We start from the raw sequence: 27,805 nt of genomic DNA, 5'->3' as shown, positions 1-27,805 counted from the left end.
GTGGTGGGGGTCACGTTGGAGGTGGCGGAAATGGCAGAGGATTATTTGTTGTATTTGCCGGCTGGTGGGGTGAAAGGTGAGGACTAGGGGGACTCTGCCCTTGTTGCGAGTGCGGGGATGGGGAGAGAGAGCAGTGTTGCGGGGTATGGATGAGACCCTGTTGCGAGCCTCATCTATGGTGGTGGAGGGGAATCCCCGTTCCCTGAAGAACAAGGACATTTCCGATGCCCTGGTGTGGAACGTCTCATCCTGGGAGCAGATGCGGTGTAGGCGGAGGAATTGGGAGTAGGGGATGGAGTCTTTACAGGGGGCAGGGTGGGAAGACGTGTAGTCCAGATAGCCATGTGAGTCAGTTGGTTTGTAGTGTATGTCGGTCAGAAGTCTGTCCCCTGCGATGGAGATACCTGAACTCCCGGTGGCTCAGCACTTCAACGTCCCCTCCCATTCCCAATCCGACCTCTCTGTCCTGGGTCTCCTCCATTGCCAGAGTGAGCAACACCGGAAATTGGAGGAACAGCACCTCATATTCCGCCTGGGTTGCTTGCGTCCGGATGGCATGAACGTTGAATTCTCCCAGTTTTGCTAGCCCTTGCCGTCTCCTCCCCTTCCTTAACCCTCGAGCAGTCTCCTCCCATCCCCTCGCCCTCGGGCTCCTCCTCCTCCCTTTTTCCTTTCTTCTCCCCCCCACCCCCCATCAGTCTGAAGAAGGGTTTCGTCCCGAAACGTCGCCTATTTCCTTTGCTCCATAGATGCTGCTGCACCCGCTGAGTTTCTCCAGCATTTTTGTGTACCATCAATGCTAGCCATATGTGCCAAAGGATTTTTACTCCTCCTACACTCTTCTCTCCATGGCCCAAAGATTGCATAGGTTAGATAGAGAAAAGAAAACCTTTGCTGCTTGTGGAGGAATCCAGGGTAAAGGGATGCTGCTGTAAAATTACAGCCAGGCAACTCCAAAGTCAAGTCAGGAAGCTGTCTCTCCAGAGATGCTGCCTGTCCCGCTGAGTTACTGCAGCTTTTTGCGTCTATCTTTGGTTTAAACCAGCATCCGCAGTTCTTTCTTACACACACATAGTAGAAATCCACCACTGGCATCCGCAAAAGAATGGACCCAGAAAACGAATCACAGAGAACATGTTTTATTGTTCATGATGCAACTGAATTGAGATGAAAAATTTGATTGTTGAAAGTATTTTTATTGACGTTCACTGGATGGATCTAACGCTCACAAGGCCAGCATTTACTGCCTTTCCTTAATTACCCTGAGATGAGTGTCTGGGACAGTGTGAGGTGGACAAGTGCAAAAGAATGAAAGAGGGACGGCACGGTAGAGTTGCTGCCTTACAGCACTCGCAGCACCGGTGACCCGGTTTCGATCCCGAATACTGGTGCTGTCTGTGCGGAGTTTGTACGCTCTCCCCATGACTCCATGGGTTGCTCCAAGATCTTTGGTTTCCTCCCACACTCTGAAGACGTAGTTTGTAGGTCAATAGGCTTGGTATAAGTGCAAATTGTCCCAAGTGTGTGTAGGACAGTGTGGCCGAAAAGCGTGTTTATGCGCTCTGTATCTCGAAACTAAACTAAACTGTCTGGAATCAAGTATTTATTATGGCAACAAGCCTTGCAATCTGAGAAGTGATTTGTAGGGAGATTGCTATAATGAAAAGGGAAGACAAATTGAACGATTTGACAAAAGCCAGAACCAATCAGGGGATAAATGACAATAAGGGACAAAGAGTGAAAATCAGGTTATGGAGTTAGGGGAAGAGAAGGTAATAAAGGAGGAGGAGATAGCCAAGTGTAGGATAAGGCAGAAGATCGGGGAGAAGGTGGAGTGATTAAGGGAGAGGAACCAATTGGTGGACAGTCAAATCTGGGAAGGGCCAAAGTCTTCAAGACTGTTGTGGAAACGGAGGCAACAAGTCTGATTGCAATTGCTCAACTATTGGATTTGGGTGGAAATATCAAAGACTGGACAGCATAGCTTTAAGATGAGGGGGGCAAAATTTAAAGGAGATGTGCGGGGTGATTTTTTTTTACACAGAGACTGGTGGGTGTCTGGAACGCGCTGCCAGGAGTGGTGGTAGAAACAGGTACGTTAATGGCTTTTAAGAGACTTTGGGAATATGTATGGAATGGGGGGGGGAATATCGATCATGAGAAGGCGGAGGAATTGAGTTTAACCTGGCTTCGTGTTCGGCACTGACATTGTGGGCCAAGGGCCTGATCCTGTGCTCCACTATTCTATGTTCTATGAATCAGATCAGTGTCAAGATCAACACAGACGTTTTATTTAGACATCAGCAGAACAGCCTAAAAATGGGTCTCATAAATGTATCTATAGAACCAAAGCCTACACAAAACTGGCGAAGACTGCCCAGTGCTAAATTGGTACACTCAGCATCTATTTTATGTCCAAGAGCCAAGTGTGGAACACGCCAGCTCCTACTAAACAGAATGGGGAGAAATGTGGCGTCAGTAAAATCACACCACAGCTGCCTGCTATTCCTGTACTAAACACATTGAAACATTCATTTCCAGCATTATAATTGCACACTGCTTGGTGTTGTAAGAAGATTTTTGACAAGTATTACTGATGTTAATTAATCAGTGAAGTATATAAAAAGCAGAGCCCATCTCAGCAGCTTGGGGGGATGGTTGCAGTAATTGATGCTGTAATCTAGTCAATGGAAATGTGTCTCGATGTGAGCAAATTAACAACATTTATAAATTATAATCATAAACTCACTCCTTTTGACATTTGCCAAATATCGGTAACACAATTAATTCTCAGGAAACATTGGCAAGAAGCACGATTGACTGGACGATATGTGAACTACCACAGACACTACCCTACACCCCACTGCCCACATCACCCCTCCAACACTCACAACCAAACCTCTACCCCCCACCCGCTAGAGGATGAGGGGTAATCTTATAGAGGTGTATAAGATCATGAGACAAATATATAAGGTAAATCCCCAGAGGTTTGTACCTGGAGTAGGTGAATTTAGATCCAGGGGACGTAGGTTTCAGGTGAGGAGAGAAAGATTTAATAGGTACCCACGGGGCAACATTTTTACACAAAGGGTGGTAGAACAAACTGCTTGAGCAGGTAGTTGAGAAAGGTACTATCACAATGTTTAAGAAACATTCAGACAGGTACATGAAAAGGTCAGGTTATGGGTCAAAAGGGATATGGGCCAAATGCAGACACGTGGGACTAGGGGAGATGAGGCATGTTGGTCGGCATAAGGATGTTGGGCCGAAGGGCTTGTTTCCACGCTGTGTGACTATGACTCGATGACTAACATGGATAGGTGATGTTTTGGGTCAGGGCCCTTCTTGAAAGAATGACATACTGTATGTAGTTCCTTCAGAAATAAAACAGAAATTACTGCAGACACTCAACAGGTCAGGCAGTATCTGTGGAAGCGAAACAGAGTTAACATGTCAGGCCGAAGTCCTTTGGTAGAGTCTATAGACAATGTTACTGAGGTACTACCAAAGATCCATTGAGCAGTCCAAAAGTGATAGTGAGAAGGAAAGCTTTGTTTGTTTAGCTCAGTAAGCACCCATAAATTTAGGGGTTGAGAGGACTGGGAGTGTATAAAAAAACATCTTAACAAGGCAAACGATGTATAAAAAAGGACAGAGAGTGCTGGAGAATGCAGCATCTTTAGAGAACACGGATAGGTGACATTTCTGGTGGACCATTCTTCAAAGTGTATATATACATACGTGTGTATATATGTTTTACTCTACTTGGCTTCTTAGATTTACCTGCTGAGTTCCTCTAGCACTTTGTGTTTCGGTCATATTTTAGTTTGCTATTCTGAATGTAGGACCGAAAATGACTTTGGAATCTGATCATGCAACCATAAAACAGCTCACTTTACCTCACAGGTTAACTGGAGCAGACTCTCTCTCCTTCTTCTCCTCTCTTGCTCTTTTCACCCTTGAGGGCAGACAATGTCACCTCAAAGAGTTCCATTGCACGATGGAAGAGGTTAATGCCACTGAGGCTAAGTAATTACAATCCTCCTCGTTTGTGATGTCCTCACCCATTTCCATTTCCTGCACGTTTTTAAGCAGTTTCATCTAACCACCGTAAGGCCTCTGACAATGAGTGAGCTGGGAATAGAGGGCTTGTTTGGAGAAACAAGCATCTGACACCTGTACAGTGTCCAGTCCAGCAGAACTGGTGCATGAGTACCATTGCTTTTGTGTTAACAAGAGTACTGACAGGAGTGCAGTGACCTTATAGAGATGCACAAAATCATGAGAAGCATAGATAAGATTAATGGTATATCTTTTTTTCCCAGAATAGTGGAATCTGTAACCTGGAGGGCATAGAATTAACGTGAGAGGGAAAAGGTTTAAAATATACCTAAAGGGATAAATGTCTCCTATTCATGTTCTCTAGAAATGCTGCCTGACCCCTGAGCTACTCCAGAATTTTGTGACTTTTTTTTTGTAAACCAGCATCTGCAGTTGCTTATTTCTCCACTTCATCTGCACGCCTGGGTTCAATCTCTAGGGCTATCCCTAGTCGGGCTCTCTACACACTGGCATGAGAATGCACTCTGAGAAGCACTTCAAAGTTCCACCCCTTCTAATCCTTTCATACTAAGGGGATCCCAGATAATATTGGGAAATTTGAAATCCGCTCGGTCTTACTCTCTCAGTGATTTGCCTACATTTGTGATTCTCCATCTTCTGCAGACTGTGGGCAATCCTGTGGTATGATCCCAGCAAGCTAATTATCTCTTTTTTGGTTCTAACCTCATCTGACCTCAGATTTGCTTGACCAGTAATGCAATGCCCCTTCCTCTTTACATCTTAAATCATGTTTGAACATTCTACGCAGCGGTAGAGTTGCTGCCTTATAGTGCTTGCAGCGCCAGAGACCCGGATTTGATCCTGACTACGGGTGTTGTCTGTACAGAGTTTGTACATTATCCCCGTGGGTTTTCTCCAAGATCTTCGGTTTACTCCCACACTCCAAAGACGTACAGATTAATTGGCTTGGTATAAGTGTAAATTATCCCTAGTGTGTGTAGGATTGTGTTAATGTGTGGGGATCGCTGTTCGATGCGAACTCGGTGGGCCAAAGGGCCTGTTTCTGTGCTGTATCTCTAAACTAAACTAACATGGAAATGGGCGATCAGACTGGTCTCATTATTCTTGGACATGTGTAATCCATTTATTCAGTCAGGGACACAACCTGATCTACACACCTAATCAGATGAGTTCTCATTGAGTTTCTCGTGGTTACCTTGCAGGGTTGAAAGGTCGTGGCTGTCACAATCTAAGTTACGCTGTAGATTGTATGCATTGTCAGACCTCGACCCCCTAGACATATAAAAGCTCCTGATTTTTCTTCCATTTATTTTAATGGGCAGTAAATGTCAGGTTCACGAACATAGCAGCAAAAGATCCTTGTACTTGTAAACAGGTTGTTAAGTGATGAGATATACACTGCTATATCAACTGATGTGTTACAATATTGTCCCTTACTCTGCCAGACAAAGCAATTTAATCTTCATTTGGTGACAGAAGCTGACTAGTGAGCGGTGCGCCTTAAATGAGGCAATTCTAAAACGGTTTGCCCAGCAGAAACTGGAATGGCTTAACATCTAAAATCGGTGAGAAATCCACAGTTTAGGAATTTCAACTTACTCCACTAATGTTCACACAAAGGTTGCAGATACCTCTGTGGGTCTGGCAGCATCTCTGGAGAAAAGGGATGAGCAATGTTTCAGGTCAGGACTCTTCTTCTGCCTGACTTGCTGCGTTATGGGCCTGTCCCATTTACGTGACTTTGTCGGCGGCGACTGCTGGCACCCGTCATAGGTTGTCGCAGGTCGCCGAAAATTTTGAACGTTGAAAATCCAGCGGCAACCAGAAAGATGCTACGACTCTTTGGGCGACTGAGGAGACTAATCACGACCACAAAGGCGACACCCTGGGGCCATGTCGTGGGGTGAAGCCTGTATGGTCGTAAGTAGTTGCCCAAAGAGTCGTACCTTGTTCTGGTCGCCGCTGGATTTTCGGCGACCTGCAGCGACCTATGATAGATGCCGGCAGTCGCCGAAAAAGTTGCGTAAGTGGGACAGACCAATTACTCCTGCACTTTGTGTCTAGCTTTGGTATAATCAGTACAGTATATATGTTTCGACTAGCTGCAGGTTGGGTGTCTGAGATTCATCTGGACCCTTCTTCAATATTAATGGCTGTTTGAACAGGGAACACACACCCTGCCCCTCTCCCAGATGAAGGTCCTGAGAAGTTGAATATGTGCCCCCTTAGACATGGGGAGGGAAATATTTACCGATAAGCCAATTCCACATGGAAATCCCTTCCCCTGCTGCCAGTCAGCTGGCCCTAGACAGTGATCCATGGTCCATTTGGTATTTTAATGTAAACTAATGTTAAATAGGTTTTTTTTAAAACAACTCCCATAGTATTCCAGATAGTCATGAAATTAGCGGGTTTTACCTGAGGTCTCAGCTAAAGGAACTAGCCTTACCCAGAAGGTTAAAGCCTGTTCTTGCATATAGAAAATAGGTGCAGGAGGAGGCCTTCGAGCCAGCACCACCATTCATTTTGATCATGGCTGATCATCCCCTATCAATAACCCATGCCTGCCTTCTCCCCATATCCCTTGACTCCACTAGCCCCTAGAGCTCTATCTAACTCTCTCTTAAATCCATCCAGTGACTTGGCCTCCATTGCCCTCTGTGGCAGGAAATTCCATAAATTCACAACTCTCTGGGAGAAAATGTTTTTTCTCATCTCTGTCTTAAATGACCTCCCTAAGACTGTGCCCCCTGGTTCTGGACTCGCCCAACATTGGGAACATTTTTCCTGCATCTAGCTTGCCCAGTCCTTTTATAATTGTATATGTTTCTATAAGAGTCCCCCTCATCCTTCTAAACTCCAGTGAATAAAAGCCTAGTCTTTTCAATCTTTCCTCATATGACAGTCCCGTCATCCCAGGGATCAATCTTGTGAATCTATGCTGCACTGCTCAATCACAAGGATGTCCTTCCTCAAATTAGGAGACCAAAACTGTACACAATACTCCAGATGTGGTCTCGCCAGAGCCCTATACAACTGCAGAATAGCCTATTTACTCCTATACTGAAATCCTCTTGTTATGAAGGCCAACATTCCATTAGCTTTCTTCATTGACTGCTGTACCTGCACGCCAACTTTCAGTGACCTGTGTACAAGGACACCCAGGTCTCGCTGTACCTCCCCCTTACCTGTTATGGGCAACCTTCACAAATCTGCTTTAAGAACATGTGGCACAGTGGAACTAGCTGGTAATTTTGTATGTGATCCATCCCATATAATGTACGATTGAATAATCTGACAACCATGATGCATTGTCCATGAGAATACAAACCCCCTGAGCTAACAAACAAAAGTGACCTAAGACCATGCACATCGAACTTCTGCACATACTTAAGTGAATTATGGAATTTCTAGACTATGTCTTAGTTTAAATTGGTGCTGCGTTAATGTATTATCACACCTTCTTTATATTTGGAACTGTACTATTCAGGTCTTTATTTCGACAAGTAAAACTAAACATACGATTCTCCATGAAAAGTCTTGCCTTCTAAGACTTGGGAGCAAGGTATATGAATAAAAAGGTCTTTTATTCAAAAAAAAATTGCTGAAGTTTTTTTTTCTGTAAATTGAGTCACACCAAATAAATGCAGAGATTGTAACAGAGGAGACATTTGACTACAGCATGAGACATTCAGAAGACAGGGATGATTTATAATCCAACACACAATCACCCCACTGAAATTGACCTATATGTTTGTAAAATACTTTGCAAGCATTTCTGTTTTGTGAAAACAACTCCTAAGGATGATTCACTGCAAAGCAAATAATATTGCTTTGTCTTTATCCAAGATCATTTTTTAAAAACTAATTTATAAAGGGCCTGTCCCACTCGGGCGACCTAATCCTAGTTCTGGCGAGTTTGCCCTAGACTCATACTCGCAGCATGGTCGACATAAGGTCGTATGAGGTCTTCTTAACGCTCCATCATGCTCGAGAGTGGTCTCCGCGTACTCGAGGCCTCAGCTAGGTCGCGGCAATTTTTTCAATATGTTAAAAAATGCCCGCGAGTAAAAGAAGGTCGCCATGGAAAAGATCGATACATTTTTTACTCGCAGGTTTAGTCATGGTAGATCATAGTAGGTTGTAGTAAGTTGGCATGTTAGTCATAGGTAATCGAGGGTAGTCAAAGGTAGTCGTAGATAGTCTTCATCATAGTCGAAGGGAGGTCAAAGGGAGGTCGAAGGAGATTGAAGGAGGTTGTCTTCACTCTCCACTATTCGTTGTCCAATTTTCCCAAAGTTAGTCGTAGCTAGTCGCAGCTAGTCGAAGCTGGTCTTCAACATAGTTGGAGGAGGTCGAAGGAGGTCTTCTACATAGTCGAAGGAGGTCTTCAACATGTCATTTTTTTAAACTCTTCTAAACTCGCCAATTAGGTCGCCCAAGTGGGACAGCCTCTTAACACCAGAGGTGAAATTGGATTGCATGGCTGTTTGGAACGGGTGCAGGGAGCAGGAGGGCCTAGACAAAAAGCAATGTTGCAACATAGGCCTTCTTCTGATAAGATCATCAAACATTTGCATCCCAGAGAAATCTTCTGGCAAAATTAGCACCTTACAGTTGGGTTGATGCCTGGCCTGCATTGACCCTCAAGGTCCTGAGAGTGGGGAACGGGTGGAATGGCTGATCTGGGCAAAACAATGGTAATGAAGGATGAGGTGATCAACAAGGAAATTGTTAGGACCAAAAAGCTGGAGTAAATCAGCGTGACAGGCAGCATCATGGTGAGAAGGAATGGGGACATTTTGGGTCAAGACCCTTCTTCAGATTGATGTCAGGGGAGATACATAGATAAGGAAGTGTAGGGTGTGAACATAGGACAAAGGGCATGGAGATCAAGGAAAATGTAGAAAACCCAAAATGTCACCCATTCCTTCTTTCCAGAGATGCTGCCTGTCCCGCTGAGTTACTCCAGTATTTTGTGTCTACCTTCAATTCTAACCAGCATCTGCAGTTTATTTTTACACATTAAATCAATAGTAATTGGCATCTGATTTCAAAACTGCTTGGGATAGAGTTAAAAGCACCTTTGCTCCTCCTAATAGTGTATTAAAATGAGAATATTTTTCAACACATGAAAACTAAAAAAAACTGCAGATGCCGGAAATCCAAAATAAAATTTAAAACATGCTGAAAAATATCAGTCAGCATCTGAGAAAAGAGAACTCACCAATCTTTCGGAAAATGTTCACTGATTTTGTCAGCACTTTAAACAATTTTAACAGTTTAAATAATAATTTTTTGGCTATTAGGTATTTTAACTTGGTTGCCTTAGCATCAAAATTTCCAGAAATTGGCGTTAAAGTTACTATTTACAAATGCTCACAACTATTTACGTCACAGGATTTGGATGACGGGATCAGGCGTTATGGCCAATTTTCCTCATGAGATACATAAAGTTCTATCATATCATATCGTATCTTACAAATTTCTTACACATTGAATCCTGCTTTGGTTTCCTGAAATTGTGAGGAATACCAAAGTTTTGGAAAAGGTCCTGAGATGGGTGGATGGGACTGCAGCTTGTACAGAACTACACTCCCAGGATGATTCAACCCAGATGTATAGAAGACTGAATGGACTATATTGCATTATGTGGACTAACTATTTCAGTGGCCTAATGCCCCTGTCCCACTTAGGAAACCTGAACTGAAACCTCTGAAGACTTTGCGCTCCACCCAAGGTTTCCGTGCGGTTCCCGGAGGTTGCAGGTGATTGCCGGAGGTTGCAGGTAGTGGAAGCAGGTAGGGAGACTGACAAAAACTTCCGGGAATCTCGGAAGGTGTAGGGCATAACCTTCCTCCAGCCATCCCTCACCATCAATGAGGCATCTGCCTCTGATGCTGTGTCAGACACAGGAGAAAGGGCTGCTTTGCTGCCTTCAAATGAGGCAGTGAAGGATGGGTTGGTAGTGGGGACATATACTACCACCCTGGTCTCCTCCTCCCGAGGTCTCTCATGCAGGGCTGCCTCCTCCTGCACTATCACCTCCTGTGGCATCACCTCCTGCCTCCTCCTCCTGCACTATCACCTCCTGTGGCATCACCTCCTGCCACTCCTCCTCTTGGGTGGGCAACACCTGCATGGCAGTTTTTTTTTTAGGGTTGTGACCTCATCCCTGCGCTGTTGCCTTTTTGATGCAATCTCTAAAAGTCTCCTCTCCAAAAAACTCTCCAGCTATGAATGAACATGCCTTGGAGTGACAGAGGTGACGTCCTGCTGTTAAAATAACCTATTTTTTCTACTGACCTTTTTTTCACCCCGGAGCTATTACCTTCGATTGCCTCCGACCACCTCCGACTGCCTACGACTAGCATCACGACCTACTACGACCTACCTACAAGTAAAAGTATCAATTTTTTCCATGCCGACTTTTTTTTACTCGTGGACATTTTTTATCAGGCTAGAAAAAACGCCGCGACCTACTTGATGCCACGAGTACCTACGACTAGCATCACGACCTGCTATGACCTACCTATGACCTCTTACGACCTCGTGGCGACCATGCTGCGAGTGTGAGTCAAGGGCAAACTCGGCAGTGGTCGTGAATTAGGTCGTGAAATTGGGACGGGGCTTTAGCATTGACCTCCATGAACATCCTTTTCTCTATGAAGACTTCTTTCCCTAATTCCAATGTTTTCACCAGATAATGCACTAATTATATTTTTGAACCTGTATTTTAAAGTCACCTACAGTATGTGGACTCATTTTCTCCTAATCCATCCTATTGATCATCTTCATCTTCATTTGTAATGTTAAAATTGTACAAGGCATTGGTGAGGCCAATTCTGAAGTATGGTGTACAATTTTGGTCGCCTAATTATAGGAAGGATGTCAACAAAATAGAGAGAGTACAGAGGAGATTTACTAGAATGTTGCCTGGGTTTCAGCAACTAAGTTACAGAGAAAGGTTGAACAAGTTAGGGCTTTATTCTTTGGAGCGCAGAAGGTTAAGTGGGGACTTGATAGAGGTTTTTAAAATGATGAGAGGGATAGACAGAGTTGACGTGGAAAAGCTTTTCCCACTGAGAGTAGGGAAGATTCAAACAAGGGGACATGACTTGAGAATTAAGGGACTGAAGTTTAGGGGTAAACATGAGGGGGAACCTCTTTACTCAGAGAGTGGTAGCTGTGTGGAATGAGCTTCCAGTGAAGGTGGTGCAGGCAGGTTTGTTTTTATCATTTAAAAATAAATTGGATAGTTATATGGATGGAAAGGGAATGGAGGGTTATGGTCTGAGCGCAGGTATATGGGACTAGGGGAGATTATGTGTTCGGCACGGACTAGAAGGGTCGAGATGGCCTGTTTCCGTGCTGTAATTGTTATATGGTTATATGGTTATACCCTTTAACTTTCTACATAAAAAGACCCAAGCCAGCTCAATATCCCTTTCTAAAAAGTTTTTGACTACATTACACTAGGTCTTTTTTGTATTTTGTCCAGTTCTTTAACATCCTTTTTATTGTGCAGTGGACAGAACAGTGCAAGATGTTCTGTGCAGTTTAACCAAGATTTCAAAAAATGAATGCTACCTCCTTGCCTTCTGGAACACATCTGGATTTGTCTACATGAAACATTTGTTTCATTTATTGTCTACATTTGTCTACATGGAAAGCATTTTATCAGAATGCATCACAAATTGGTTTGGGAGCAGCTCCATCTAAGACCACAAGAAATTGCAGCGAATTGTGGACGCAGCCCAGACCATCACACAAACCAACCTCCCTTATATTGACTCCATTTATCCCCATGCTGCCTCGGCAAGGCCAGCAGCATAATCAAGGATAAGTCTCACCCTGGCCACTCCCTCTTCTCTCCTCACCCATCAGGCAAAAGGTATAGAAGTGTGAAAACACACACCTCCAGATTCAGGGACAATTTCTTGCCAGCTGTTATCAGGTAACTGAATCATCCTACAATCATCCTACAGAGCAGTGCTGATCTACAATCTGCCTCTTTCGTTACCCTCGGACTATCCTTGATCAGACTTTGCTGGCTTTACCTTGCACTAAACGTTATTCCCTTATCGTGTATCTTTACACTGTAAATAGCTCAATTGTAATCATGCATTGTCTTTCTGCTGACTGGATAGTACGCACAAAAGTTTTTCTCTGTACCTTGGTACACGTGATAATAAACTAAACTGAAAATGATGACTATTAAGGGAGAACGTGGTTGATTTAGTTTCTTTAGCGTTTCTATGTGGGAAGGGGGTAGGGTAAGAGGGAAAACATTTCCCAGTCACTTCCTGGTGAGGACACGACTATTCTCTGTCGTCGCATCCTCGCCCCCCCACTCGCGGATTGGAGGAGGACCGCCTGGATTGAAGCGGCCTTTCCTGCCGGGGACCCGGACCAGAAGTTCAGCGGCGTCGCAGCGCTGGATTCACCGCGGAGCGGGCGATGCCTTACTTGGGATCGCCGTTGAAGGTCCGGAGTGTTGGGCCTGCTGCTTCAACATCGGAGCTGTGGTTCGTAGAGCTTCCAGCACGTGGGGCGCTGACTTGAACATCGCGGAGTCCTGGGATTCCTTTGCCTGTGAACTTTGGGAGCCGCGGACTCCTGCAGGAGGTGGCCGATTCGGATGTCCAAGCCGCTGAAGGTGTCCTCCAGTCCTGACGTCGGACTTCCATCACCCCGGCGAGCGGATCTGAACATCGGGCCGCCCGTAGCGGCGACAGCGGGGGGTTCAGGAACCCCTAGACCACGGGAACACAACAGAGGAGGATGACAGAATTTTGGAGCCTTCCCTCACAGTGGGAAACTTTGATCCCGCTGTGTGGGGATGTCTGTGTTCAAAAACCATCGTGTCCTGTGCTCTTTATTATTCGTATGGCTGTATGGCGACCACACATTTCACTGTACAAATTGGTACATGAGGCAAATAAATGTATCTTGTCTCTTATCTTGATTTGTCAGAGTCAATTTGAAAGAGAGGTATTAGGTAAGAGTTTGTGAAACATTAAGGTAGTACTAAATTTGAATGATGGTTTGGAACAAAAGACAGTGAACAATTACACTAACTGCCTCAAATCAATATTTACTATATTAAACATTGGAAGGGATATAAAATTGGTTGGAGACCATGCACATGATAATACACACCATCTATATAATGTAATTCCACAATAGAGCAACCTACCTACTTCACAGCATAAAATAGGGAAAAATGTGAAGTGAAACATGGTAACCCTTTTACCTATTATTGTGTGATATGAAAGCAAGAGTCATTTTAGATGTTTATACATGAATAAATGTCCATGTCTCTACTGTAGAGTCATAACGGTGTGCAGCAGCTGAAGTAAACAAAATTATAGCTGCTACATTTTTGTGCTGTTTCAATTTTTATATAGAAATTTCTTGTTTACTGAAGCATTTTGGTGTTGAATACAAAGGAAAAAATAATATTTTCTTCTGGCCATTTGGTATTCATTTCTTTAGGCTAATCTTAAATACCGCAGCCGGAATTGTGTGTTTTTTTCTTTGCCTGCCACCTCTGCTCCACTAACATGTTGTCGGGAAGATAATAACCTATTTCACTCCTCACACAAGCGAGCTGGCAATGACCCTGGCTGACCCAATTGAAATTGATTTTGTTGTTGAACTCTTAGGTACTGCAAATTAATCTTAGATCTACAGAAGATCAAGAAAGCAAGGCAGAGAGCACAAAGACTTTGATAACTAAGCAAGGGGGGGAATAGCCTGAGCAGAGGTATTTAAGCACGGGAAGATAAATGGCTACAATGGCTTGCTTTGATAGAACATCTGTAGTAAAGCAGAGAAGAATGACATGAGGTTTGAGAAAAACCTGTAATTTAATAGCCTAATTTCCTGCATGGCCCACTTGAAATATCTGTCTGCCACTGACAGCTGACGAAATGCCACAAGGATTTGATTTGCTCCCCAGTGCAAGGCAAGTTCAGGCCTATCTGTCCCTTAGGGTGCTGAGCATTGTATTGCCACAGACGGTCCCTGTGTCTGGTATCCACTATCTCATTATACATTTGGATATGTTTTTCTTTCTTCTTCCCCTGGTGCTTTTGATGTCTCCTTCCTTCTTCTGTGGTTTAATTGAACCTTAGAAAGTTCAAAATGAGTCACTTGACAAACAAGAACAAGCGCAAGAATCAGTACATGATCCCTGGCTTAAAGTGCTTTAGGCTGAAGTAATGCAGCATATCTGTCACACCTACAACACTGACTAATTCCAAATGAGCTCTGTCAACTTGTAGTGGCAGAGGAATTTAATCTTTTCTTAATGCAATCTAATTTAGTCATTTCAGACCCTGCTAAATTTTGTTTCTTGCAATCATTTGAATCCTTTAGCATCATAACACCATGGTAACACTACAGATGTCACAGAGGTGACACTAGCAAGTTGTCCAGGGTTCTTCGTGCTGGCCTTGTAACACAGCAGGAAATATCTAAAATATTCAGTTGCCATTGGAAACAGATGAGCCCACTTTAAGCTGCTGCACTGGAGATGTCAAAACCCCCAAAGCCCGGAGGGGGAATGTAGCAAACATATGAAATGATTTTTCTGTTGCATCTAAGGCAAATTTGTTGTGGAAGAGATACATTGCTTCATTGTAAAATAATGCTTGTTAAATTTCTCTTCCTTCCTGAGATAACAGACAGTAAAATTCAATGGTTCACTTTGTAAAGGTAGCAAGATTGTAAGGAGCAAAAATCTGAATTGCCTAGCTTTGAATCCAGGGTTGAGTTGTTGCATGTCAGCTGGATGACTGAAACAAAAAAAAAACAACTGTCTCGCTTTGAATCTTGGGTTTGAGTTGTCGCGTGTTAGGTGAATCTAAAATACAACTGGTCTATGTGCTAGGTAGTGGTACAAACAGTTGTCCTTTAAGGACCACAATTGGGAGTAATTTGATTGTGTACATGCAGGCATGTTCATTTGCATGTATGTATGCGTGTGTGAAGTTTACACTTCATGCTGTGTCGGGAAAGCAGCCAACATAACCAAAGACCTTCCCCATTCCTTCTTCTCCCCTCTCCCGTGGCTGAGATACAGTAGCTTGAAAGAACGCACCACCAGACTCAGGAAGAGCTTCTTCCCCTCCGTTATCAGGCTTCTGAATGGTCCTTCCATCAGCTAAGGTGCTATCTGATTCTCCTCTACCTCATTGCAAACATTAGAAGGTGATTGCCACTCACTGAAATCAAGCCTTTGGAAGTGGGGAAAATACTTTATTTTACACAAGATGCAGATTTGTAATCTACTGCTCTACGCTGTGGACAGCTGTGGATTATAATCATGTATAGATGTTTTGCTGACTGGATAGCACGTAACAAAAGCATTTCACTGTACCTCGGTACATGTGACTGTAAATGAATGAAAACTGCACTGTAAGAAATGCTCTGTGTAGCAGATGTTAAATCAAGGCTCTGTCTGCTCTTTTCAAATGGATATGAAAGATCCCACGGCATGAGAGAGACATCCCCAGTGTCTGGACAATATTTATTCATCAAACAACATTAGTGATTGATGAGTCAATATCAAAAAGACTATGTCTAGTATTTTCACATGAATATGCAGAAAATTGAAGGATGATGTGCAGGCAGATGAGATTTGTTTATCTTGGCATCAGGTTCGGTACAGACATTGTGGGCCAAAGGGCCTGGTCCTGTGTGGTATTGCTACATGTCCTATGTTCTATATTATCACATTAATCTTGATCAAAGGTTCTTCACTTGTTTTAAAGTTCTTATGGATGTCTAGAGTTCATTTAAGTTGCAACATTAGTATATATTTATTTTATTTTTGCCTCTCAGTTAACCCAAATAAACCCTTTATTTCATGTATCCAGTTTCATCTATGAAAAATGTCAATAGCATGTAAATCTTCTGGTACTAATCAAAATGTAGTTCAATGGAGTCAACTCCAATTTCTGCAGTCCAGTTTAAATATGTGTCACTGAGAGTTCAGGTTTAGATAAAGTATCAACAACAATGACAGACATTTATACCATGTTGTTTGGCGGAATAGCAGTCCAAGATGCCTCACAGCAATATAATCAAAATAAATGGAACAAAACTGTGGTCAAATAGATGATATTATAGAGGCCCACATAGGAGCAGTGATGGGTAAAGAAATGGAGAGGATTAGCATTACTGTATAAGAGACCTTGAAGCTAAAATACGTTGCAAAATAAGAGCCAAAATAGTTTTGTATGTCGTGTCAATTAAGAAATATGAGGAAATAAAGGATTGAATGTAACTACTTCTCTCATCCAATCTGAATCTATTTCATGGCTAAGGAAGTTTAGAGTTCAGAGTTTAGAGATGCAGCATGGAAACAGGCCATTTCACCCAGCAAGGATAGGCGTATGTTAACACGAAGTTGCAGTGGTATATTGGAATAAAAAGATGGGATTGGATTGTCCCCACCTTGGACATAATGGGCTGAATGGCCATTAACATGATTATAAGATCAATTCTGTTTTTCCTACATTTAATATGGTTGTGTTTCAAGAAACAACATTGGCTGCAAAGTGAATTACGTGAACACGGGGGTTATATAAAATGTGAATGTTTAAAAAGTAAAATTCTGACATGAGTTGATTAGTTGCTTGACTAATTGAGGGTGCTGCAAATCACTGGGCCTGTCAGCAATCTAAAGTTTACAATTTGCTGCACTTTCTTGAATTTCCACAGTGTACTGTTCCTAGTTCGGTGGGAGCATGGAAGCAAATTCCCTCTCACATGGCAAAGAATACGAGGCTGCAGTTGTCGTAAGGAAATGCATGGCCAAGTGAAGGCCCTGTCCCACATAGGCGACTTTTTAGGCGAGTGCAGGAGACTCTGCACTCACCTCATGATCGCCCCATGTTCGCCACATGTTCACTGGTGGTTTCTGGTGAGTCTCCTTCATGGTCCAGAGGAATTCCCGCATTCTGGGAACAAGCCGCAGTCTCTGTGACCAAAAATTGGTCGCCATGGAGAAAATCGATACTTTTATAGTCAGAGATGCAGTGGTAGTGGGGTCACCATGTCGTTATACGTAGCCGAGGTAGCCGTAGGTAGATTTTGTTAATCTCCTTTGCTGACCGGGCATTTTCATTGGCTCATTGGGGGAAAAAAAACATAAACACGAGTTTTCAGAACCAAGGAAAACCAACAGGCAATGTTACATGTCTGCTAAACTTCACAGCTCTGTATCTCTGGCTTATTAAAAGTTGTCAGGCTTCTTAAAAGTGTCTCCACTCCTTCTTCCCCCCCCCCCCCCCCCTCCTTCTCCATTCCACCCCACCTTCTCCCCCGCCATCTCGCCCCCCCCTCTCTCCCCTCCCCTCCCCTTCTCCCATCTTCTACCCCCCTTCTCCCCCCTCTTCCCCCCACTTCCCTCCCCCTTCTCCCCCCCTTCTCACCCCACTTCTCACCACCCTTCTCACCCCCCTTCTCCCCCACCCCCCCCTTCTTCCCCCATTCTCCTCCCTTCTCCTCCCCCCCCTCCCCCCTTCTTTCCCCCCCTTTCCTCAAGTGTGTGTGTGTGTGTGTGTGTGTGTGTGTGAGTGCGTGCGTGCGTGTGTGTGTGTGTGTGTGTGTGTGTGTGTGTGTGTGTGTGTGTGTGTGTGTGTGTGTGTGTGTGTGTGTGTGTGTGTGTGTGTGTGTGCGTGTGTGTGTGTGTGCGTGCGTGCGTGTGTGTGTGTGTATGTGTGTGTGTGTGTGCGTGTGTGTGTGTGTGTGTGTGTGTGTGTGTGTGTGTGTGTGTGTGTGTGTGTGTGTGTGTGTGTGTGTGTATGTGTGTGTGTATGTGTGTGTGTGTGTGTGTGTGTGTGTGTGTGTGTGTGTGTGTGTGTGTGTGTGTGTGTGTGTGTGTGTGTGTGTGTGTGTGTGTGTGTGTGTGTGTGTGTGTGTGTGTGTGTGTGTGTGTGTGTGTGTGTGGGTGTGAGTGTGTGTGTGTGTGTGCGTGCGTGCGTGTGTGTGTGTGTGTGTGTGTGTGTGTGTGTGTGTGTGTGTACGTGTGTGTGTGTGTGTGTGTGTGTGTACGTGTGTGTGTGTGTGTGTGTGTGTACGTGTGTGTGTGCGTGTGTGTACGTGTGTGTGTGTGTGTACGTGTGTGTACGTGTGTGTGTGTGTGTGTGTGTGTGTGTGTGTGTGTGTACGTGTGTGTGTGTGTGCGTGTGTGTGTGTGTGTGTGTGTGTGTGTGTACGTGTGTGTACGTGTGTGTGTGTGTGTGTGTGTGTGTGTGTGTGTGTGTGTGTGTGTGTGTGTGTGTGTGTGTGTGTGTGTGTGTGCGTGGGTGTGTGTGTGTACGTGTGTGTGTGTGTGTGTGTGTGTGTGTGCGCGCGTGGGTGTGAGTGTGTGTGTGTGTGTGTGTGTGTGTGTGTGTGTGTGTGTGTGTGTGTGTGTGTGTGTGCGCGTGTGTGCGTGTGTGTGCGTGTGTGTGTGTGTTCCGCTCTGACGGTCGCCGTTCCAGTTCACGGTTTTTCAGGCGAGTGCCGCGAGCTTGAAGGTCGCACGCAGGCGCAGTCCGCTGCAAAGTCGCCTGAGTGGGACAGTTCCGTGAGAGAGTATTAGTTTCCCCAGTTCAGCTTCAGCCTCATTTTCTTGCATGTCTGCTTGACAAAGTAGCTCATTCCTTTGATGGAATTAGGGGCGGTGCACCTGACCAGGCTATATTGCTGATGGAAGTCGAGGGGATTTAAGCCCATTGTCTTTGATCGGACTTGGCATGGTATTAATAAAAACAGAAGACTTTATCGAAAAAACCAAGGATGGGATTCAGATTAATTGAAACACAAAGACAAACACGGCGCAAGTTGTCACTTAAATTTCCTGCGCACTGCAGGATTTTTGTTGATTACAGCTGCGGTTGTTATTTGACTGTGTAGCATTACAAATCCTGTCACATATCCTTTCACTCCGTTCTAAAGTGGGACATCATTCTCTGTCAGTGTTGCTTGCAGTTAAGGCTGTGCTCGCTGTCTTCAGGTCTACCTGGATAAGCATCCTGAAAGGAGCCCACGATGGATTGTGGAACCGGCTTGCCGCAGAAGCAAAATGCAAAATCAATTGCCCCTCATAATAAATGAAGGGTGTAGTCTTTCCCCAACTGGACGGCATAGATCTAAGGTGGGAGGAGAAAGATTTAAAAGGGACTAGAGGGGCAGCTCCAAACTCAGTATAGTCAGTATTTGGAACAGGTTGCTGGAGGATGTTGCAGAGGTTGGTACAATTACAATGTTTATAAGACACAGATAGAAATGATTAGAGGGATTTGGGTCAATTTCAGATAAACACTCAAACTGACAACTTGGCCGAGACTGATGCGGGACCAACATGCCTTAAATGAGTACCTTTGTAACTTTGTCACACAGAAATGTGGTGACTCTTATGTATACTTTGTGTATTGTATGCAAAAAGAAAAAAAATCACTGTACCAAGGTACGTGACAATAAAATATCATTTTTGAGTTTACAGTCTATAGGATCCAAGGCAAGTTGACAAGTTGGGTCCAACATTGGCATGACAATAGGAGACAGGAGGTGTTGTTGGAGGATTGCTTTTATGATTGGAAGTCTGTAAAAATGTGTTTAAAAAAAAAGATCGGCACTTTATGGCCGGCATGGTCATCAATGGCTGAAGGGCCAGTTTTAGTCTATGACTGAAAGGCGTGATCTATTCTGGTGATAAGGAGCTTGCACATTCACCCTGTGACCACCTGGGCTTCTTCCTAATGCTTGAGCTTCCTCCCCCGTCCCAAAGGCATGTAGGTTGGGGGTGAAATTGTACACTGTAACATGCCTCTAATGTATAGTTGTCCTGCCTTACTGTATACTCTCCCTTTGCCTTTGATCTCCCATGATGCATTACCTTATACATCAGAATTAAACTCCATCTGCCATTTCTCTGCTCAACTTTCCAACTGATTTACATCCTGCTGTGTATCCCTTGACAACCCTCCCCAATATCCAAGGCTCCACCAATTTTGTGTCACCTATTAACTTCCTATTTGTAGTTTTATTTCAGGTCTATATTTTAACGGGAATGTCAGCTGGTTCAACATAAAATCCCTTAATGTGCTTTCTCTCTCAAATGCGTGATAAAGTATTGCGTCACTCTAGGAGAAATTAACAAGAATATTTCTACATAAGTTCCGACTGTGACATTATGTGTTTTTTTGGGTGGGAGGGAGCTGTGTGTGGAGAGACTCAGACAGGAGAGACAGATGAATGTTTGTGTTCCTTACTTTCTGCACCTTACTTGACTACTTCACCTTTCTTCCTCCAAGGTATCAACGTGTTATAATGTTGGTATTGGATTGGCATTTGATTTCTTATTGTCATGTGTACTGAGGTATCGTGAAAATCTATTGTTTAAGTGCTATCCAATTAAATCAGATCATGCAATACATGAGCACAATCAAGCCATGCATAAGTAGAACAGGTAGTGCAAAGAGAAAAATACCAGATTGCAGATTATATCTCTAAAACTAAAGTTGTGAGCCGTAACACGGAAACGGGCCCTTGGTCAACCGGGTCCGCGCCAACCAGCAATCCCCGCACATTAACACTATCCTACACCCACTAGGGGCAATTTTCTTTTTATATTTACCAAGCCAATTAACCTACAAATCTTTGGAGTGTGGGAGGAAACCAAAGATCTTGGAGAAATCCCACGCAGGTCACGGGGAGAACGTACAAACTCCATACAGACAGCACCCGTAGTCGGGATCGACCCCGTGCTGCATTCGCTGTAAGGCAGCAACTCTACTGCTGCGCCACCGTGACCGCCCTAACATTGTAGCATTACAATTCCAGAGAAAAAGTCCAATTTCCGCAATGAAGTAGGTTGGAAGATTGAACTACACCGTAGCTGATGGGAAGACTGTTCCATAGTCATAGAGTCATAGAGACATAGAGTTATACCGTGTGGAACAGGCCCTTTGGCCCAACTTGCCAACATGTCCCAGCTATACTTGTCCCATCAGCCAGCATTTGGCCCATCCCTCCAAACCTGTCTAATCCATGTACCTGCCTAACTGTTTCTTAAATGTCTGGATAGTCCCTGCATTAACTATCTCCTCTGGCTGCTTGTTCCATACATCCACCACCCTTTGTTTGATAAAGTTACCCCTCAGATTCCTATTAAATCTTTTGCCCTTCACCTTAAACCTATGTCCTCTGGTCCTCGATTCACCTACTCTGAGCAAGAGTCTCTGCACATCTACCCGATCTATTCCTCTTGTGATCTTAAACACCTCTATAAGCTCACCCCTCATCCTCCTGTGCTCCAAGGAATAGTCCCAGTCTAAACCTCTGCCCATAGCTCAACCCACTAGTCCTGGCAACATCCTCTTAAATCTTCTCTGTACCCTTTCCAGCTTGACAACATGTTTCCTATAACACGGTGCCCAGAACTGAACACAATACTCTAAATGTGGCCTTAGCAATGTCTTATAACACTGCAACGTAGTCTGATAACAAAGGGGAAGAAGCTGTTTCAAAGTAAGACTGCCATCATCGTCATGCAATTGGGGACAGTGTTAAGCAAGTTACATCAAAGGAATTTACATCAGCCCTTGCGCATCCATTTCTACCTGGTACAGACCTGGGATGAAATGTGAAGGAAGCAATTAAAATAATTGACTTGTTTCTTTAAGAATGAAGTCAGCAATCCTCTGTTCAGAAGCTGAACTTTACATGAGTATTTCAATGGGAAAGCTAACTCTCACAGTTCTCGATGTCAGGTCATGAAACTTGGCAGCAGTGTGTTCACATAGTTGAAAACTAGCATCTCTTTTCCCCAGGCTAAATTCAGGAAGTCCTCTCTTGAGTGTTACAAGTGGTAATCCATCCTACCACGGTTGTAATTTCAGAATGTGCCCGATCATTTCTTTCCACAGAGAGTCATCTGCAAATCTTGCTTTTAATGATGTCATACTCATATCATCCGCTGTGCTATCATTGCTCAAAAGATTAACATTTTCTGAGATGAGAATTTAGGCTTATTGAATGAAATGCACCAGCCTATTTTAGACTTTAGATTTTAGATATACAGTGCAGAAACAGGCCCTTCAGCCCACCGAGTCTGTGCCGACCAGTGATCACCCTGTACACTAACCTACACACACTAGGGATAATTTTTACCACTTACCCAAGCCAAATAACCTATAAACCTGTACGTCTTTGTCGTGTGGAAGGAAGACGGAGCACTTGGTGAAAGTCCATGCAAGTCATGGTGAGAAAGTACAAACTCCTCAGACAGCACTTGTAGTTAGGATCGAACACGGGTCTCAGGCGCGGTGAGGCTGCGACTCTACCGTTGTGCCCCTGTGCCGCCTGAGTACTGCAAGCCCAAATTGAACCGGCATTTTTAACCTCGCATGTCATTGGAACTCCCCAAAGTATTTTGGTGGCAATGAACTCCATTACTGATTTGTGGTCTTTGTGACAGCGTAAAAAATACCAAGATACTTTTGGTCCATTGTACTTCCACAAATAGCAATGTCATTACGACCAGGTCGCCTTGTGGCTCATCTTCTTGAAATATTGGTCTTGTCACAGGGGATAACCCCACCGATCTTCAACATTTCATCGATTGTCAACAATTCCAGCAGTATGGACTTTCCTCAGTACTTAAAGAGGCAGAGTCACAGAGATATACTGCACTCCCTAGCCTTTATTGTGTGCTAACCAGCCAGCTGAAAGACAATCCATGATTAGAATCAAGCCATCTACAGAGTACAGATATATGATGAAGGGATTCTTGTGAATAACATTTAGTGCAAGATAAAGCCAGTAATATCCAAACAAAGATAGTCAGAGACAATAGAACAAAACGACAATCGATGGGCATGTGAGAGCAGGACTGTCAGGGGATTGGAATCAATGAAGGGTCCGCTGAGAAACAATATGGGCCTATCAAGCTGAATGGCCTCCTTCTGTGCCATAATAAGTACGTATGTTTAGTTTTGTTTAGAGATACAGCATGGAAATATGTCCTTTAGCATCAACAAGTCCATGCTGACTATAAATCACCCGTTCACACAAGTTCTATGTTCATCTTCTATAACTTATGACCAACTTCATAAATTCATGTTATAGAAGAAGAATTAGGCTGTTCAGCCCATCAAGCCTGCTCTGCCATTCAATAATGGTTGATCTAGTTTTCTACTCTCAACCCCATTCTCTTACCTTCTCCCCATAACATCTGACACTAATCAAGTAATAATTAGTATAATCAAGTAATAAAAAGGTACGAATGAAGAATCTGTCAATCTCCATCTTAAAAATATCCATTGACTTGACCTCCACAGCCTACCGTGGCAATGAATTCCACAGATTTACCATCCTCTGACTAAAGAAATCTATCCATGTTCTCTAGAGATGCTGCTTCACCCGCTGAGTTACTCCAACACTTTGTGTCCTTTTCCAAAAATCACAGGTCCTTATAAAGAGGACTGATTCAAGATTTCAAGATTCAAGATTCAATTTAATTGTCATTTGGACCCCTTGAGGTCCAAACGAAATGCCGTTTCTGCAGCCATACATTACAAACAAATAGACCCAAGACACAACATGATTTACATAAACATCCATCACATTGCTGTGATGGAAGGCCAAAAAACTTATCTCTCCACTGCACTCTCCCCCCCCCCCCCGATGTCAGAGTCAAAGTCAAAGTCAAAGCCCCCTAATGATTAAGAAATCACTAATGTAGCAGTTGGCCAGAGTCATCTACTCTGGTGAATATCCAGGCTGTGGAATGGCCATCCAACACTTGAATGGTCCCTTTTACTGGATCCTACATAGGGCCAGGGTTGGGGATCTCCAGTGTCTGTTTCACATCATACAATCCAGCAGAGAGATTGAAATCTAACCTTTCATGATCTGATGTTATTCACGCATTGCATGCAGCTTACTATCTGTGGGAGAGTCTAGTGGAGAGTCTAGGACCAGAGGTCACAGCCTCAGAATTAAAGGGCGCTCTTTTAGAAAGGAGGTGAGGAGGAACTTCTTTAGTCAGAGGGTAGTAAATCTGTGGAACTCATTGCCACAGAGGGCTGTGGGGGCCAAGTTAGTGGATATTTTTAAGGCAGAGATAGACAAAGTCTTGATTAGAACGGGTATCAAAGGTTGTGGGGAGAAGACAAGAAAATGGTAGGAGGTCAGAGATCAGGCATAATTAAATAATGGAGTAACTTGATGGGCCAAATGGCCTAATTCTACTCCTATAACTTGTGAACTTCTACTCACATGTTGCCTTCGCAATTGAGTACAGGATTTGAAACAAAACTCTCAACTGTAAAATATAACGTTCAACACCTAATTCAGATTGACTGATTAACAATTTCCACACCTTTTACAAGAAAAATGGGAGCTTCAGACTTTAGACTTTAGAAATGCAGCGCGGAACCAAAGCTTTCGGCCCAATGAGTCCACCTCGCCCAGCAATCACCTCATAACACTATCCTTTATAGTAGGGACAATTTTACAACTTAGCGAAGCTACTTAACCTATAAACCTGCAAGTCTTCGGAATGTGGGAGGAAATCAGAGCGTGTGGAGAAAACCCTTGTGCTCACAGGGAGAACGTACAAACTCCATACAGACAGCCCCCATAGTCAGGGTTAAACCAGGACTGTTGCAGGTTAGGTTTTTAAAGTCAAAGTCAAAGTATCCTTTATTGTCATTGAACAAAATTTTGTTGCCTTGCAGTCATACATATAATAAAATAACAAAACACACAATAAACACAAATTTAACATCCACCACAGTGAGTTCACCAGACACCTCCTCACTGTGATGGAAGGCAAAAGTCTTAAAGTCTTTGTCTCTTCCCTCCTTGTTCTCCCTCTGCGCTGAGGCGATCCAGGCCTCCGATGTTGTGACCCCACCGGGTGATGGTAAGCAAGTCCCGCGGCTCAACCTTGCTCCACGAACGGGCCAGTTCAAACTCCGCGGCCCGGGGTGGTTGAAGCTGCCGAAGCTGCCACCCTCCAGTCTAGCGGATAAAGCTGTTGTTGCAGGAGCTCCGGAAAAGCAGGTCACCAACCTGTAACCTGCGACCTCCCGACAATGTCATCCACTGGCCCGCGGCTGAGCCTCCGAAGTCGTGTCGCCGCTGCCTCAGCCCCGAGTCGGGCAGCCGCCAGAACGCAGCCGCAGCCCCGAGTCGGGCCGCCGCCGTTACGCCGCCTCAGATCCGAGTCGGGCCGCCGCTTCAGCCCCGAAGTCGGCAAGTCTCGCGCTGGTAAGTCCTGGCTGGCTCTGCCACCAACTCTGCCATTAGGCCTCAGCGCAGACGGAGACAGAGACGGGGGATACGACAAGAAGAGTCGCCCCCCCCCGAAGGAAGAGACTAAAACAAGTTTCTCCCCCCCCCCCCCACACATACACAACCTAATAACTCAAATGAACTAACTAAAAACAGGACAAGAAAACAACAAAAAAAGAAAGAACAGACGGACTGCAAGCGAGCCGCAGCTGCTAAGGCAGCGCCGCCACAAGATGGTCATACACACACTATTTCGATGATATTGAGTTTGAGTTTACTTTATTGTTAGGTGTACCGAGGTGCAGTGAAAAGCTTATGAAGACAGAAATGAAGAATCATAGAGCTACAGTTGGCGATTGAAGATAATTTATCCCCGGGACTGGACCTGAACCAATGATCGTCCGCTGACTTTGCAGAGCTGAGCTGATCCTGATGGCATCAGCTTTGGATACTTCAACAAAGCATTCACCTTGCTGTAAACCAGCACATGGAAAAAGAGTAAAGCAAAAGTTCTAATTGAAAGCGATTTGTGGGGGTCACTTCAGATATAAACGTGGCACAGAGCCTTAGCAAATGTGTGGCCCACTCTCATCATGCATCAACCATATGGCCATGATATAGTTCAAACATGCTACAAAGTCAAGCTATGTAGCCAGTTTCTACAGACATTATGTTAATTCAGTTCAAAAACAGATCATTTCACCCAACCCTAAGAGATTAAACCCTGTAAACATTGAGCAACATAACAGCTTTATATTCCAAGCCATCCTATTAAATTGCACTGTTGATGTGCAGCAGAAAGTTGGATGCTGTTGCACTTGATGCCATCTGCAAATCACTTTATTTTTGCTGCTCTCCTTATTTCCTTGGAATCCAACTTTTGCCTTCTACAATTGTTTAATGCCCTCTTTTCCATAGCTATCAGGCTTTTGCACACAGCATAACGCTAGCCTCAACTGTGCACGACTATGGAATGTCTATATGTGTATGAAGGAACTGCAGATGCTGGTTTAAACCAAAGGTAGACACAAAATGCTGGAGTAACTCAGCGGGACAGGCATCATCTCTGGAGAGAAGGAATGGGTGACGTTTCAGGTCGAGACCCTTCTTCAGAATGTCTATTTAGAATGTCTATAGTTGAACTAAGGACTTTGGGTTTTCCACTAGTACTGTGGTTACTATTTTATAGAATTGTTGTTTATTATGTATTGTGTCTGTGCATTGTGTTTTTTTTTGGACAGATGCTGCTACCTGTAAGAACTTCATTTTCCATTGTCGGTAAATGTGACAAATGAACAAGGGTTCAGGAGTTCAAGAGACATTTATTATCACATGCACCAATTGGTACAGTGGGATTTGAATTACTATACAGCCATACGAATAAAAAGAACACAATACATGATAGAGTTTAACATGAACATCCCCATACGTTGTTTGTCAGGTTGGAGGCCAGTGACGAGTGGGGTGCCACAGGGATCTGTGTTGGGTCCACTGTTGTTTGTCATGTACATCAATGATCTGAATGATGGTGTGGTAAATTGGATTAGTAAGTATGCATACAGAGAGATTTATGCCAGTTGGAAGAGTGGGCTGAAAGGTGGCAGATGGAGTTTAATGCTGATAAGTGTGAGGTGCTACATCTTGGCAGGACAAATCAAAATAGGACGTACATGGTAAATGGTAGGGAATTGAAGAATGCAGGTGAACAGAGGGATCTGGGAATAACTGTGCACAGTTCCCTGAGTGGAATCTCATGTAGATAGGGTGGTAAATAAAGCTTTTGGTGTGCTGGCCTTTATAAATCAGAGCATTGAGTATAGGAGTTGGGATGTAATGTTAAAATTGTAGAAGGCATTGGTGAGGCCAATTTTGGAGTATGGTGTACAATTTTGGTCGCCTAATTATAGGAAGGATGTCAACAAAATAGAGAGAGTACAGAGGAGATTTACTAGAATGTTGCCTGGGTTTCAGCAACTAAGTTACAGAGAAAGGTTGAACAAGTTAGGGCTTTATTCTTTGGAGCGCAGAAGGTTAAGGAGGGACTTGATAGAGGTCTTTAAAATGATGAGAGGGATAGACAGAGTTGACGAGGATAAGCTTTTCCCACTGAGAGTAGGGAAGATTCAAACAAGGAGACATGACTTGAGAATTAAGGGACAGAAGTTTAGGGGTAACATGAGGGGGAACTTCTTTACTCAGAGAGTGGTGGCTGTGTGGAATGAGCTTCCAATGAAGGTGGTGGAGGCAGGTTTGTTTTTATAATTTAAAAATAAATTGGATAGTTATATGGACGGGAAAGGTATGGAGGGTTATGGTCTGAACACAGGTGTATGGGACTAGGGGAGAATACGTGTTCGGCACGGACTAGAAGGGTCGAGATGGCCTGTTTCCGTGCTGTAATTGTTATATGGTTATATGGTTA

The sequence above is a fragment of the Leucoraja erinacea genome, chromosome 5 (assembly GCF_028641065.1).
Source record: "Leucoraja erinacea ecotype New England chromosome 5, Leri_hhj_1, whole genome shotgun sequence".
Lineage (NCBI taxonomy): Eukaryota > Metazoa > Chordata > Chondrichthyes > Rajiformes > Rajidae > Leucoraja > Leucoraja erinaceus.
This window is presented reverse-complemented; position numbering follows the sequence as displayed.